Genomic DNA, 15,966 nt, shown 5'->3' with positions numbered 1-15,966 from the left:
GTACTATTTTCAGACTCGCTTTACTATCTACACTCCTGCTTACACTACTACTCTCTTGAAATATGGGCTGTTCTGCATCCTTCAAGTTCAGAGGTTCTACTGGAAGCATACTATTGGGGCACTTAATTATGCATTTTTGTCTCTAGTTACTTTGTTTTGAATTGATATTTTATTTCATGGACGCATGAATGTTTTCACAGTGAAATATTTCTATTTAACTCTTGCCTACAATCTTGTGCATTACTGCAGTACATCCCATGAGAGCCAAGAATTAATGCTGCCAAAACAAGCCTAAGTATAGCCATTGGGAAATTAATTACTATGTAGAGAAATAAAACTAGCGACAGCTCAGATTATTCCAAAGTAGTCATTTTATAATTGTGCTTTCTAGACAATCATTCAAATTGATGACACCATTTCACCTGAAATTTCTGCCACCTGAAAACTGAAAGACATCAGGATAAAACTAATTTCACTCTACTTTAGATCACTCCTATTATCTCTAACCCGTGCAACATTTTTTTTTCACCCTTAACCCTAGTAGGTCCTTCTCTTAATTTTCTTACTTCTCTCTAACCAGGAGTCAGTCACTGCCTGTTTATCCAGAATAGAGGTGATTGACCATTTAATAAGGAATTACTGCCATCTTGTGGCTGTCGTAATTGAAGGCAAATCATCCTAATGCACTGGGCATGGGGGGATGGAGGGGAGTGTTATATGCTCTATTGTACCTCTAATATAAATCATTAAAGAGATACTACAATGCACATTGGGTTTTTGTGTGTGTTTTTTAGTGAAAATATGCACATGAGTGCTATAAAATTCAGGAAAATGAGCTCTCTTCCTACTTTATCAAAATCCAGCAGTAAATGTAAATCAATCTAAAATAAAGACTTAAGTCTGCACTGGATAGAAAATTACATAGGCAACTAAACAAAGGCATTAATACTTTCTACTACCTACTTCAGCAATTTATCTTCATTTTTTTTAATGTTAAGAATTTGTAAAAGGTCATAATTCAGCAGGTTCAAATATTTCTAACTCTGAGGTGACACGTTTGCCACACATCTCAATAGCCCATGTCAGCACCGGAAATTGGCCAAGACTTACTAATAACCAAAAACAGATTTGAAGCGAATGATTCTCTCAGATCTGTATGGCATATGTTGTCTTCAATATTCTTCCTCTTGACATGTGACAAATTTGCAAATTCTGTGTTTTTAAGTTTCACATGGTACAGCCAGCAAAACACTGGCAACGAGATACAATGAGCGCATCTAAAGACACTTTGTTCTACAAGTATAAAGCAGAAATCTAACCCTGCTTCTCTGTCAAGATTTGCGAAATGCCATTTATAGAAAAAGTTGGGTTTTTTGAGCAAAGGTTTCAAGGTATATTTCATCGATCTGCATGTATTTGTTTGAAGGAAACGCCTTATTAAAAACTTGTTACTTAAGTAACTAGAGGCCCAGAAAGAACATTTTCTCCCCAAAAGGCTTTTCTTAGTTCTGAAGTGTCGAATCTTAAATGTTTAGTACAAAACACTCCACCTGGTGGTAGAAGAAAGAGGGTGGCTGCTCTCTGTAAAAGACCCTCAGAGAAAAGATGGAATGAATCAAAAGGATCCACATACACATTTAGTTAGAAGCCATGTAAGATACTCCACTGCAGTTGGTGAGCATCTTAAAAGCAAAATCCAGACAGAATCTGTCTCTCTATAAATCTTTCCACCCTTTCCATTACTAGTTAGGTATTGCTGGCTCTAAGCCATCTGATTTTACTATGATTTATTAACTGCTATGCATTATATATGAGATGCAGGTTTGCTGAAGAGTTACCCTTATGGTCATTGTTGCATACAAATCAGCTACTGTTAGAGAGGTTTATTGCATCACTTTATGCTGCTAGCACTTTTACTAGGCAGTAGTGTAATATGTAACTGGAAAAGAAAACCCTTCCTGCTACATTTTCCCATGTATACTACAGGCAAATGCAGAGCATGTGAAGAACAATAGTCCTTTGTTCCAGTCCGCTTATAAAAACAAGAAAAAGCCTCCAGAACAATAGATGAGAAGAAATAAAAACCTGTTGTCTAAATCACGGGATTGGTATTCTCCAAATCATTGCTACCGCACTGAACCATTTTCTCTGGTAAGACCAACTGAAACGCGAGAAAGAGCAATCATGGGCGCAAAACCAATTTACTCTTGTTAGGAAATTGGAAAAAACGGTAGCAGAGATCTAAGCAGATCTGGCTCTGAAATAAGGTACCGCAACACGGTGCTTCCACACTGCTTTTTCCTTGAGACATTTGATTAAGTAATTCAACTTGAATTTCCAGATCAGCTCTCCACACAGTGACTTGAAAGCTTGCCTTTAGCACCTTTAAATCATGTTTGCTCCCAGCTGACATAAACAATCAAGACAAAAGCAGCATTAGCTAAATGGCCTTGGTTTACCTACAACAACAACAAAGAGAGAACGGGTATCGTCTTACATATCCAACAGAAATGGAAAAGGTGTGACCGATCATATTTTTTAAAAGTGTGGAGAGAGAGGGATGCTTCCCTTCCTATCTGAAATCTTGCCATGTTCCTCTAACCACAAGCACCGCAGTTCCTTTCACTGTGGCATATGTTATGAAGTGTTTCTGAAGAAAGGAGTGATTGTTCGGGAACAGCGTTATGTCCAAGAAGAATGAAATGAGGCAGATATTCTGCCGTCTTAGCTTTGGTATGACTGTTCCAGGTATTCTACAGCCATACCTACTAAGACACATGAAAAGGATTTTAAAATCTCAAGCATGTGGATGATTAAATGTATCTGGCTTTTGTGGTTGTTGTTGTTGAAGCCATCCAAAAATGCATTTACTAATTTTTAGAATAGCTTGTATTTCCTCTTAATGGATTCATAATAATTGTGAGTCAGTTGAAGTCGTGTTTAAAAAAATCTGGGTGAAAAATGAGTTTGCAATTTAGTTTAATAAAAGAAGCATTTATTGAAATGTCCGCTGTGTTGGCTGATGAGTTTTAAGCACAACAAAGGTAAGTGGCTTGTTAGTTGGCATTAGAGATCTTATTCTCATCAAGTATCTGATTTTTATAGATATTTTAATGCATATGGAGTATTTTAGCACAAAAACTGCCAAAGAAGAGACGCTTGGAAGGGAGATGAGACGTTGAGGAGGATCGGTAAGATGATTTAAGAGAACAAGTTCATGCATAGAAAACTCTAAAAAGTATCTATTATAGGTTGTAATAAAAATACAGATCCATACTATTTGAATTCATGGGTTCCTTGCTTCTCTCAAGACTTTTTCCGTTTCTAGGATCAATGGTTTGAGAGATGCCCTAAACACAGAATCACAATTTTGTGTCATGACCCCTCCCCCAGATTCTCTTTTAGGGAACATATTTTTTTCCTCCCCAAATGGTAAATGATTCAGAAATACTGAAAATTCACTTCCTAGAAAAAATAAAAACACAAGAACTATTAACTAGTATAGAATATTATTGCTAAATGCTTAGTTTTTCTTTAAAAACAAAAAACTGAAAGCAGAAAATTCCCAGCATTTAAAAGATCTTCAAACTGAATAATTGTAAAAAAAAAAAACACAAAACAAAACAATCTCAGAAACTAACCCCAAATTATTCTCCCATGCAGTTTGTATCTTTTAAAAAAGTCTTTTTTTTTTTTACAAATCATTGTATATGGTCCTTGTTTTCTGGGTGAATCAGATGAATTATAATGAACTGCACAATCAGAGAGTGAAGAAAATAAGTGTGCATGTTTATTCCAGTTTCTCTTTTTTTCGATGACACTGTTAAACTGATAAAACATCGTTTGCCTTGGCAATCTAGACCTCAAGTCTGTAGGCAAACTCTAATTAAGCTAAGTGTACTTTCCAGGGACATCTGCTACCACAAGTTCAATAGCGACAACAGAGCATAATTTTTTAGCTTCCAGAAACATTGTGATTAATATAAAAGTATTTTTCTTTCCAAAAGGGTAAAGTTACAAAGTGAGATACTGCTTCCGGGATCTTAGAAACGCAAAACCACGGCTTAGTCCATGTATTTCTTTACTTTTTATTTCTGCAGGTATTTAGATTCGCTCACTCTACAGTTTGACAAGTTTAATAATTAAAACAAATGTAAAGAATTAAACAGCAAGCATTATAATGCAATAAAGGGTGGATTAAAAGCTAAGGTTTCCGTCCCCCCTCGACCTCTGTGGAGTTCAGAAATTTCCTTTAAGATAATGTCCCTAGATGCTGAGTAAAGTGAACTATCTCCAGGTTGGTGTGTTTCAATATGGACAAATTAGTATAAAACAACACATAAATGACCATTTTACTATATCAGTTTAAATTATAAATTAGTTTTGTATGTATAACACTGGGCTTGCTGAAGACCAATTATATTAATTAATGAATGTAAAGATTTTTCATATTGAGAGACACACTTTGGGTTGTGGATACACAAGGCAATATACAGATCATGAATCATAGAAATGTACACTGGAAATCTATATGATCTTATTAACCAATATCACCCTAATAAATTGAATTTTTAAAATAGTTTGTTTTAATGATGAGAAGAAATGAAATAACATTTTTGATGATGAGAAGAAATGAAATAACATTGTTCAGCCAAATTCCATTAACTCATTCAAATAAAACTGCACAAATGCAAATTTTTACAGTTGCTGGTAATCAAAGATTTAAAGGGGGGAATACATTTTAAAATACTCATATGGGGAGAAGTAAATCTATGGTTGTGTTCAAGTTAAGGACGCCTCTCTTATGCCTTTGAAATAAAGCATAAGAAAAATGCACTTACTGTTAAGTATAGAAACTAGAGAACCGGGTTAGATCTGTTTTCCCAGGAGAAATGATATTCTTTCTCAAATAGTAGGTTCTCATTTAGGTTTACTGCAATACTAAATTAGATATTGCAATACTAAATGCAAAAGCCAAATATTTATTTGGTTCAGCCAGTGTTCAGTTGTGAGTTTAAGGTGAGCATAGTACTGGAATGGTGTCTAAGAAAACAGACATTACATATTGAGAAAGAGACTTCACAAGTGTCAGAAAATTTATGACAGAATTTGATCTTTTTTTAGGCTGACTGACTGCCTTTAAGTGATACAGATCTGCCCCTTCATCCCTTGTGCTACCAGCAAGAACATGGAGCTGCTTCCCACATGCTATCTAGCACAATTCAATTTCATGCATTTCATATATGTCATGCTACATTATAATGCAGCTTACACATATTAAAAATAATTATTGTGCATACCCTTTAGGCTACAGCTTTCGTCACATTGTGCACTATTTACAATCACTTGAAAATCCAGCAAAATACATGGGCAGAGAAATCAAAGCAGGAGGTAGAGTTTGTTTTAATGTGATTATATTGGCATCTGATATGATGGTGTTTGGGACCATATTGACATGAGTGAGGATTCTATGTAGCAACTGTTCAATACCATCCGTTGGACTTCTCTGATAGACCACTTAACTATCTCAGCTTTTCCAGTGATCATCTCATTTATCTAGGATTATTGCACTGAATTTACTGTTTGGTTTTCTTCCAGAACTGAAATGTCAAGTCCAGTGTCATGTATGCAGTAGCTTTGTGCTGTGAGAGCTTTGCAGATCCCCCAAAAGCTGCTAGCAGTTGATCTTTGGATAGAGTTAGAAATAAATAAATCCTCTTTAGCAGATCAATATTCATCCCATTTAATGCTTGATGTGAAACTTGTGGATTTGTGGTGGTAATGCTGATGTACAGCTAATCGTTGAAAATGGGCATTAGGGCTTTTATAGCCTGGCAACATATTGTCAGGCAAGGAGGGAAAGTGGTGGTAGCACAGTCTGGAAAAAACATCGTACGTTTGAATAAATCTGCTGCACATTTAGAATCTGATTGGGGAGCTTTACTATGTAATGCTAAAAACTAACAATGTGGACACCGAATGGATCTTCTATTTAAAGGAAATTCCTGTGCCCTTTCCTGGGTTTGCCCCTCTTCGTGGCACGGTGCACAAAAATGAAGCACCTAACTCATGGTGAGACTCTGGTGCCACAGAAATGGATATTGCAATATTTTCCCTATGCTGACTGTTGTAATTACCAATAACTGTAGTAGCAAAAACATTTTAGCATAAAAGCCAGACACTTTTTATGAAAGCGGTGGGGTTTTCATACTGGAGGCGCAAAGAAAGGAGTAGAGAGCAGGGTCCTGAAAAAAGACATCTTGCTAGTGAGCAAGGCTTCAGACATGGTTAATGCCAACAGTTATGGCATTTTTTCTAGTCAACAGTGTAGAAAGTCATACGTCACATCTTTCTTCTACTGCAGAGGTTAAGTTTTCCCTTTTGACTTAAGTCTCAGTTTTTGCTGTAAATATGTGATAATTCATACTGTCATGGTGTTCAGCAAAGCAAGTTGGTGCTGGGCATTCTTTGCTTGCAAGAGCTTTCAGCTTAGCCACATAATCTGTAACGTAGACATTGTGGTTGCCACTGATATATATATATATATCCATATTTCTCAATTATGAATTTAATATAATGCATGAAAAATATGCACATGATCTCTGTGTGAAAACCTTCACTTGCCGATGTTCTTGCAGACTTGGGCTGCCCTGTTAAATTTTACCAAGCATGTAAACTTATTTGTGTAAAGCGATGCCTTTGAAATAAAGCATAAGAAAAATGCACTTACTGTTAAGTATAGAAACTAGAGAACCGGGTTAGATCTGTTTTCCCAGGAGAAATGATATTCTTTCTCAAATAGTAGGTTCTCATTTAGGTTTACTGCGAAATGAAACATTATAATCTTTACATGGAGGGAGAGGCCATTAAGCTTAAACACGCAGAGTAACATCTGCTGGCTTCAGATATTCACTGGGTTGCTCAGAAGGGTCAGGTCAGCTCTGGTCATACAAGTCCCAAACTTTACCCCTGATAAATATGTTACCCTGATAGGAATCTCAGGCAGTCACAGTTCCTTTGATTGGCCAGGGAAGACAGGATAAAATGGCAGGTCATGGTCACAGGATTGTGTTTACCTGATAAATGGTAAATAAGTAAACACAGGAGGAGAAGTATGTTTATGCTTGAGGCCATGCGGGTTGGGAAATAGTTCTGTGCAAGGTTGAAGATGACAATTGAGAAAGTGTGTGGGTGTGTCTGCAATAGTATACACCTGTGAATTCATGCACATGCATGTAGAATTATGTCCAGTTACCTTCGTTATGCAAAAAGGCATAATAATATGTGAATATATAAATACCCAGAGACACACTCCATCTATATTGTGATGTATGTATGCAGTAAGAGTACATATTCATAAGTGGGAATATCTTATTCATATCCTAGGGTTTGAAAAAGACTAATGTATTTGAAAATATATTTCCTAAAAATGAACATTTTTACAGAAACTAGGGTGTCTTTTTTCTATCTCTAAATTTTGAGGTTTATAGCAAAGAAGATAACCAGACTTTGCTCTACACAGCACACCTGTCGCTGGAAGAATGCTGGGCTAGTAAACTTACCATGACAGCTCTTGCATTAATTTAAAGTGACATGTACGTCAGTCTGGTATTTTCTATTTCTTTGTTCTATCCAGAAAATAAATGTTTTCCAGGTTCTGTATAATTAATTTTAAATAATTATTAAAAATCTCGCAACTGGCACATTATTTTAAAAAACTGAGCCATCAGAAAACAGATAAGAAATGGTACTTTTTCCATTTCCCATAATAGCTATATTCTCTCATTTGGATTCTAGAGAGTACTAGAAAGCTTCTCAGGAACGAAGAGAAAATGTGCCCCATGCACAATGCAGAATAGCTCACTTCTAGTCTCCCCTGTTACCACACTTCTCATCTAGAGAGGAAAAACCTTGAAAAATAAAAGTCTGATTTTATTAGTCTTTCCATTTTGTATGTGTATTGGCTACTCAGAAGCCAAAACGGGTACTGCTTTTTTGCCTTTGAACCTTGCTCTTACATTTATAATTTTCCTCTTCATTCATTTCTTCTACAAGTAATTATTGAGCACATTTTGTGTGCTAAGCCAAGGCCTAACCCTTCATCTCCAGAAGGTTACACTCTCATTTTTCCTGAATTGATATATATACAGATATATATTTTGAGATGTCTGCATTTGTTGTCAAGTACACAAAATTATTTATGGAGCATTATTTATGGAGCAAAATTGAGTATAAATAATGTAAAGATGGCTATGTTGGTGTCTGGAAGGACCACAGTTGATATTCTATGACATGTATATAAATATACAGATATGTAGATATATAGAGTACTATGTGATTATGTGATCCTGGTTATACTTATAAGCTACAGAACTATGCTATTCTCATAGATCAGAGTCTATCAGTTGAGCAACAGATTACATTCTTCTATGGAAAACCACTCTTCACAAAAAGAGTTCCTACAGGCTCATCTTCCTAAGAATGAAAATTAAGACAAATTTCCACTAGAAGCTTAGCTAATTAGGCACTGCAAAAATATAGCTAAAGTAAAAACTTAAAGTAAAAACACAATGACTTAGAAACTTATCAAAGGGATCATTTTAGGAGAGAGAGTCCGTAGAATAAATTTATTTGTGAAAACAGATATGTATGTTATAGAACTAAAAATCATGTTACAATAAGGAGGGAAGTTCTACAATCCTCCTCTCTGAGAGTCTGCAAAAGTAATGTATTTCCATGAAGAAGATATTGGCTGATGACTTCCAGGGGATTTAGTATGACAAAATGGTGGAGTCACATAATACTTGAACATTTTTTTTAGCCCAGATTTCTAAAATGTTTTATTATACCATTGTGGTCTATATAAGAACTAGGAAAATTAAGTTAGGCCAGAGGGGCCCAGAGTCTAGAAGGTTCCGATTGTGAAATGTCTCCCAGGGACAAATGTTCCAAAGAGATAGGACTCTTGAGTCCCTGGCAGGTTGACACTCTATCAGTACATTCCGTCTCTGCAAATAGAGTCTGTGATATTTTAACTAAAATTTGCCAGAAAAGCTATTTAAATGTGGAAGTTTATTACTTTACCTCTCTCCCCCTAATCCCTGTGAAAATATTATAAATAACACAGAGCTTAGAGTTGCAAAACAGAGACCCAACAAGTCTTAACCGAAAATCTTTTTGTAAAAGGTTCAACTAAAACCTTACAGCTGATAACTAAACCAACCCACTTTGATCCATATGAATTATCTATAGTCCTAATTCCTCTTATCTTTACAAAATAGAGAAGAAAAAAATCTCGTATTTTAAACAGATTATTTTATAGGCTTTCCTTTAAACACACCCCTTGAGATTTCATGGTACTTTTGTAAGTCACTCTTATTCCAATGAGAATGCTTCAGTGTTACAAACCTGCAGTGCCTTCTCATGGCTGGAATATGCAGTGGTTGCTTGAAAAGCTCCCAGGAAAGGCCTGGGCCCTCATTTATGAAGACAATGAATGGACAGGGTTTTACACACAGACAATGACAGAGAGACAGGAAGCCACTTTGAAGTTCAAATAATTTGACAACAAGTTTTGGAATTCCTAAAAAAATAATGAAAAGGATCTTTGCCGAATTTTTATTTTGTTTTTGTTCTGCCTTCATTGCACATAGGCGGGTTCAGGCAGGAAGCACAGCCTACACAGCTCAGCCAGATTTGGGAGGATTAGTTACAGCAAAGAAGGCCGTCCTGTGAATCTGAGTCATTTCTTTTAATAGTAGCAATTCTAAAGAAAAATAAATCTCACATGCATGTAGACATGGCAAATCCTACCTTTATGACAAATACTAGAGGCTCGGTGCATGAAATTTATGCACAGGTGGGGTCCCTAGTTGTGATAAATATATCTGGTCAAACATTTTGATACAAAAATCACCTAGAAATCATTTACACCTATTGGAATGTTCTTCTCTGTAGTGGTGTTTTATTGGACTTTAAATAAAGTAGTGGATTTTCTTATTTCTGAAGAAAAAATGTGGTTTTAGTCATAACATTAAATAAAATACTTGGTTTGGCATGGGCTTCCTGCTCGACGTGGCATCATCAATTGCTTTTAGAGACCAGCAATGGTAAGAATAAAAGGATTTAAAAAGTCAAGGTGAGAAAGGCTTCCTATTAATTCTAAAAACAACTAGGATGATGTTAAAGGTGAGATAGTAATCTACATTTTCCACTTGCTTTGGAACTAAACTGTGGAATAGAAAAAAAAATTTTCAAAATTATAATTCCTAGAAATGTTTTTTTCAAAATTGGGGGGGGGGGGACACACCATATCCTTTGAAATATACCACAATTAAAAATCTATTTTAAAATATCATTAAGGCCCTAACTGGTTTGGCTCAGTGGGTAGAGCGGTGGCCTGCGGACTGAAGGGTCCCAGGTTCGATTCTGGTAAAGGGCATGTACCTTGGTTGTGGGCACATCCCCAATAGGGGGCAGCTGATCAATGTTTCTCTCTCATCGATATTTCTAACTCTCTATCCCTCTCCCTTCCTCTCTGTGAAAAATCAATAAAATATATTTTTTAAAATATATAAAATTAAGGACTTTTTTCTGCTACACCTAAAATTGCCTCACTCATTAAAGTTTAGCTTTTTAGCTGCTAAAATTCAACCAGTCCTCAAAATCTGAAACAATCATGAAGCAAATGGACTAATTTAAGTAGAGTTAACTCTCTAAATTGTAATTCTATTTCCTGTTGCATTAGGTTCTCATTGGGTTTGTTTTTCAATATTCTCTGACTATGGGATAATGGATTTATATAAGTGTAAAAATGAAATAAAAACATTTTAATGATAATGGTTCTGTAATTTTTTTCCAAACTTTGATCTGAGAACCACTGCACAAATATAGTAACATCAATGGTACAAAGAATGCCTATACTTAACATAGCAACTTATGTAGCCAGGCAACCTTACATATGCTATTTCAAACCCCACCGGAGAAATATTGCAAAAAATTCTTAAAACACAAGAACCCCACTGTTGGTAGAGATTGAAGTAGCCCATCAGAACTCATGTATCTGTTTCTTATTATATTTCAAAAGATCATTTCTCTTTTCTTCTTCACCATTTACCAATCTAACTAATATATCAAAGATAACAATTATTTATTATTAACAATTAGAAAACTCACTTGGTCAATTAGTAGAAAGCTTTATCATTGTTGTGATATTAAAGCTTGGATATTCCATTTAGTAAGATGCATTACTAAAAAGGAGTTGATAGATTTTAAAATTCCAAGAATCATCATGATTTTGTTTGAAATTGTGGCTTGTGTTTTGCTTGATGTATAAAAAACTGACACAATTTCATTTATTAATACATAAAATTAAGGCAAATTCAGTTAGGAAAGTAAAGAATTAGAGTACTTCTTTAAAATTAAAACTATTATATCACTAACTGTTAGTTGCTTTGCAAAATTGGACAGTATTCAGTATGTAGCAAGTTACATAGCAAGATAAGAACGACTTGTTTTGTCAATTACCCACCTATTTAGTTTGAAAGGGATTTTAGAAAAAATAAAAGAATTATCAAGACAATTGCCTCAATATTTATCCTTTTTGTATGTGCAGAAATACTGATCTCATTGATTTTTATTCCATTTGATTCATGGACAAACTAAGAGTTTGCCAAAACTTATTCTCTGGCTTTATTTAAAATGAAAATACTAACAAAAATCTATAATGAAAAATAACTTAGATCAAAAGTAGTTGCAGGGTCAAGTAGGTAGTGTCTCTTTTTCCTCTCTCTCTTTCCCATCGAACACACACACACATGCACACATGTGTCTACACATACACACATATACACATACACACACAAACACATCCACATTTGTGTACTCACCTAGAGACATTTACAGGTATTTTGATGCTTAAATTCATCACAGTTAATCAAAATTCCACGTCTATGTGTCATTCCTTCCTTTTTACTGTATAATAAGCAAGTACCAGTTGAATTTTTTATTTGCCTAACTAGTCACCTTAGAAGAAATAACATTTGTCAGCATTTATTTACAGAGGTATTTCACTAAGCCTTATTCAACTTGTTCACTGTCTTTTCTTGTAATCCTGTGGATAATGAAATTGAATAGATCTGCAACTACAACAGCATGCAATAATCTTTAGAATATAATTGCACAAAATTTGTGAGGTTTGAGGTCAATGCAATCTTTCTGTTCTCTGGTGTGAAAGGACAGCAGAGGGAGCCCCTGCATGACTTAACAAAAACAAAGACAAGCAGGAGAAAAGAAGACTTCTGGATTTGGAATTATGCTTGGTGCCCTCTGCTGGACTCCCTGATAAAAGTGCGGATTTCAAAAAGAAATTTGCAAGAACTGAATTCCAAACTCAATCATAGCGTGTGTTTTTACCAGTCATCACGAAGGACATAACAGATAAAAGAAAACTACTTTTAATTTATTTGAATTAAAAATTAAATGGGGAGGCAATGGGGGGTAAGGACACATATGTAATACCTTAATCAATAAAGAAAAAAATAAACAAATAAAAATAAAAATGAAATAGATGACTTACTTTTTTTCATGAAGTGCGAGGTTGATTAATCAAACACATTTCTGTGAAAAATTGCATTTATCTAAAACTCTCCATAATGCTACATTTTCTAGAATTTGAATATGCAATGAATAAACTATGACATTCATATGGCAATAATTCAGGTATTTCATTTTAACGTAAAATAGTTCTATAGTGGGTGGGGAAAAATCTAAGAGGGTTTTGGATAGTGCTTATACTGACTGAATGATAAGTGTGGTTAATAAATGTGTTTTCCTTGTGATAGCTCAGCAATTATCCCAATTACTGAAAACCATTTCAATTTCTGCAGGCTTCTCAATTCCTTTGAGGAACCTTCCAAACACGATGTATTTTAATTCAGAGTGATTGGCAATGAAATTACTTTCAATTTTATTCTATATATATATTAATTATAAATAAGAAATTATTTGTTACAATGTCCCCTGGGAACCAAAACATCTCTAGAGATCTCATATCATTTTATGTTAGACATATTCACTTGCAAACAAGATGTTTATGAAGTCCACTTTGCAAACTGCTTGTCATTTAATTTGGTCAATATATTTAAACACCATGTAAAAAAGCTCTACTGTACTTTGATTTAAAAGTATAACAAGGCTGGACAATACTTCATAAATATTTTGTCATGATCTTATGAATATTGAAAGGGTCCATCTATATAAAATAAGCCAGTTATTTAACAGCAAAGAGATTATTTGCTGTTTTGCTCCCAGTTTAGAATGAATGGACTAGTCATTTCTAAATTAAAAGTATTTTTAGTCTATATTTATGACATTACTTTCAAATTGTGCTTAAAAGATACTTAGATGGGAACTATAATGCTGAAACATAAATGTTGCATGTCTACAACATAGCACTAACTTGCAAAAATTATACTTTTTACTCAAGAAGGTAGAAAGTTTCTTCACAGCAAGAAAGAAAAACTTACTATTCAATCTATTGAAAATAAGAAACATTTTCTTCTTAGCTGCTCTGCAACATGAACATTTAACTTGACCAAGCCCATCAGGAATGATATAACATAAAAGAGGAAAGTTTCCAGAGTTGTTCCTTTGTGTTTGTTTTTACATAGAATATTAAGAAAAATTAAATATTAATCTAATTTTGAAAATTAGAACTATATGTCTGTGTTTGGAGCCAGGGGTTGTACAGGAAAGAGGTAAATGTGAGCTGATGATGCATGAGTACTCATTAGTTGTATGTTAGTGTTGACCTTTTAGGCATCCAATTTCTTGTATATATTTGCTTCTTCTTTTGAAGCCAGTAAAATTTTAAGAAAAGAATCCAGGAAATCCAAATTTTTAGCATGAAACCTGTAATATCTATCTTTTTAAAATTTTCAACAATACAAGAAGGGTAACATTGAAACTTCAAATGTTCAGAAAGTTTAATGTCAAAAATATTTATTCACATTTCTAGAAAATTGAATAGGAATTAAACTTTGATTCAGACTAAACTTTCATTTGTTCATCAGACAAATACATATTTGGTAGCTCATATGAGTTAGGCACAATCAAATCTGGGAATGAAGTATGCTTTCATTTCACAGTAACTAACATTGATAAGCCATGTATCGTATTCTCTTCTAAAATGCTAATGTAATACCCATAGAGCTAAAACACAGTTCATCCATCCACAGCAGGACATGATTTTATAGAAAGTGTTGAAATTGTTTGTTGTGAATAACTCACTTTTAAAGGTTTATGGATTTTAAACCTCATTTAATTGTTTTTGTTGTTTTAATTATCAAAGCTTTCTGAAGGCTTTCTCTTGACTTCCTTCTCTGTTTCCTCAGTTTGGGATTGCTGTATTGGTCATATTTTGAAATAAATAATTTCTTGCCTTTTTTTTAGAGTACGGTTATATATGGTAGGGCCCATTAACTCCAAAATCTAAAGTGAACAAGATTTTAACAAATATTGGCAATATGGATGAAATTATGGTGAACACTAGAAAGTACAAACTCAGTATGAAGGTGTTCAGTATTTATGGTCTCTTTCTGTCTCTGTCTCTCCCTTTTCTACCTCTTCCTCTACGTATCTCTATCTCTATATCTCTATCTATAACTCTATCTCTGGGTTTTTTTATTTGATTTGATTTTTACTTTTTAAAAAATCTTTATTGTTGGAAGTATTACATATGTCCCCTTTTTTCCCATTGATCCCTTTCTGCCTGCCCCACCCCCAACCCAGGCCTTCATCACCCTATTGTCTGTGTCCATGGGTTATGCATATAAGCATACAAGTCTTGTGGTCTCTCTGTCATTATCTATTTCTAGCTCTAGCTCTCCCTCTTTCCTAAAATTTTTTTGTGTGGAAGAAATGCAACATCTTTTATCAATGAATTAACTCTACATTGATTTTGCCAATAATTTCATCAGTCTCACCTATACCCAGCTACCTTCCAACCTTATCTATAATAATCCTATATAATAAAAGGGTAATATGCAAATTGACCCTAACAGCAGAATGACTGGGAATGACTGGTCACTATGACACACACTGACCACCAGGGGGCAGACGCTCAATGCAGGAGCTTCCCCCTAGTAGTCAGTGTGCTCCCACAAGGGGAGTTCTGCTCAACCATAAACCAGGGCTGATGGCTGCCAGCACAGCGGTGGTGGCGGGAGCCTGTCCCGCCTCCTCAGTAGTGCTAAGGATGTCCGACTGCAGCTTAGGCCTGCTCCCCGCTGGCAAGTGGACATCCCCCAAGGCCTCCCGGGCTCCCAGAGGAATGTCTGACTGCCAGGTTGAGCCCGATCCCCCAGGAAGCAGGCCGAAGCCAGCAGGTGGTCATTCCCTGAAGGGTCCCAGACTGCGAGAGGGCACAGGCCGAGCTGAGGGACCACCCCGAGTGCACAAATTTTTGTGCACCGGGCCTCTAGTAAAAGCATAATATGCAAATCAACCAAACAATGGAACAGCAGAACAACCATCCAGACCACCTTCCAGACCACCACGCTATGACATGCGCTGGTGCCAGGCCAGCCAAGGTGGGTGTGATGCAATTGGTCAGGGGACCTGCCATCACCCCACAATCACCCCACAGAGGTAAACCCAGGCCACCCTCTGTGGGGCAATCGATTGGGGGTCTCTGTAGAACCAGGGAACCTAGGGGTGTGTGGCGGTGGATGCAGGTAGCACCAGGCCTACCAGTGTGGGCGGAGGGCAGGGCCTTGAGGCAGCCGGGGCTGCAAGAGCCAACCCTTGCACAAATTTCGTGCATCGGGCCTCTAGTTAGTTCATAATCTTCTCTATGCCTTCTATGTGGGAGAGGCGAGGCATATTTAACAACATAGCTTCTTGTATGCCATTGATTCTCAACTTTTTTCTCTCTAATTTTGTATCTTCCTCTGCTTGATTATTCCT

The sequence above is a fragment of the Myotis lucifugus genome, unplaced genomic scaffold (genome assembly GCF_000147115.1).
Source record: "Myotis lucifugus unplaced genomic scaffold, Myoluc2.0 scaffold_217, whole genome shotgun sequence".
NCBI lineage: Eukaryota > Metazoa > Chordata > Mammalia > Chiroptera > Vespertilionidae > Myotis > Myotis lucifugus.
Note: the sequence above shows the minus strand (reverse complement) of the source record.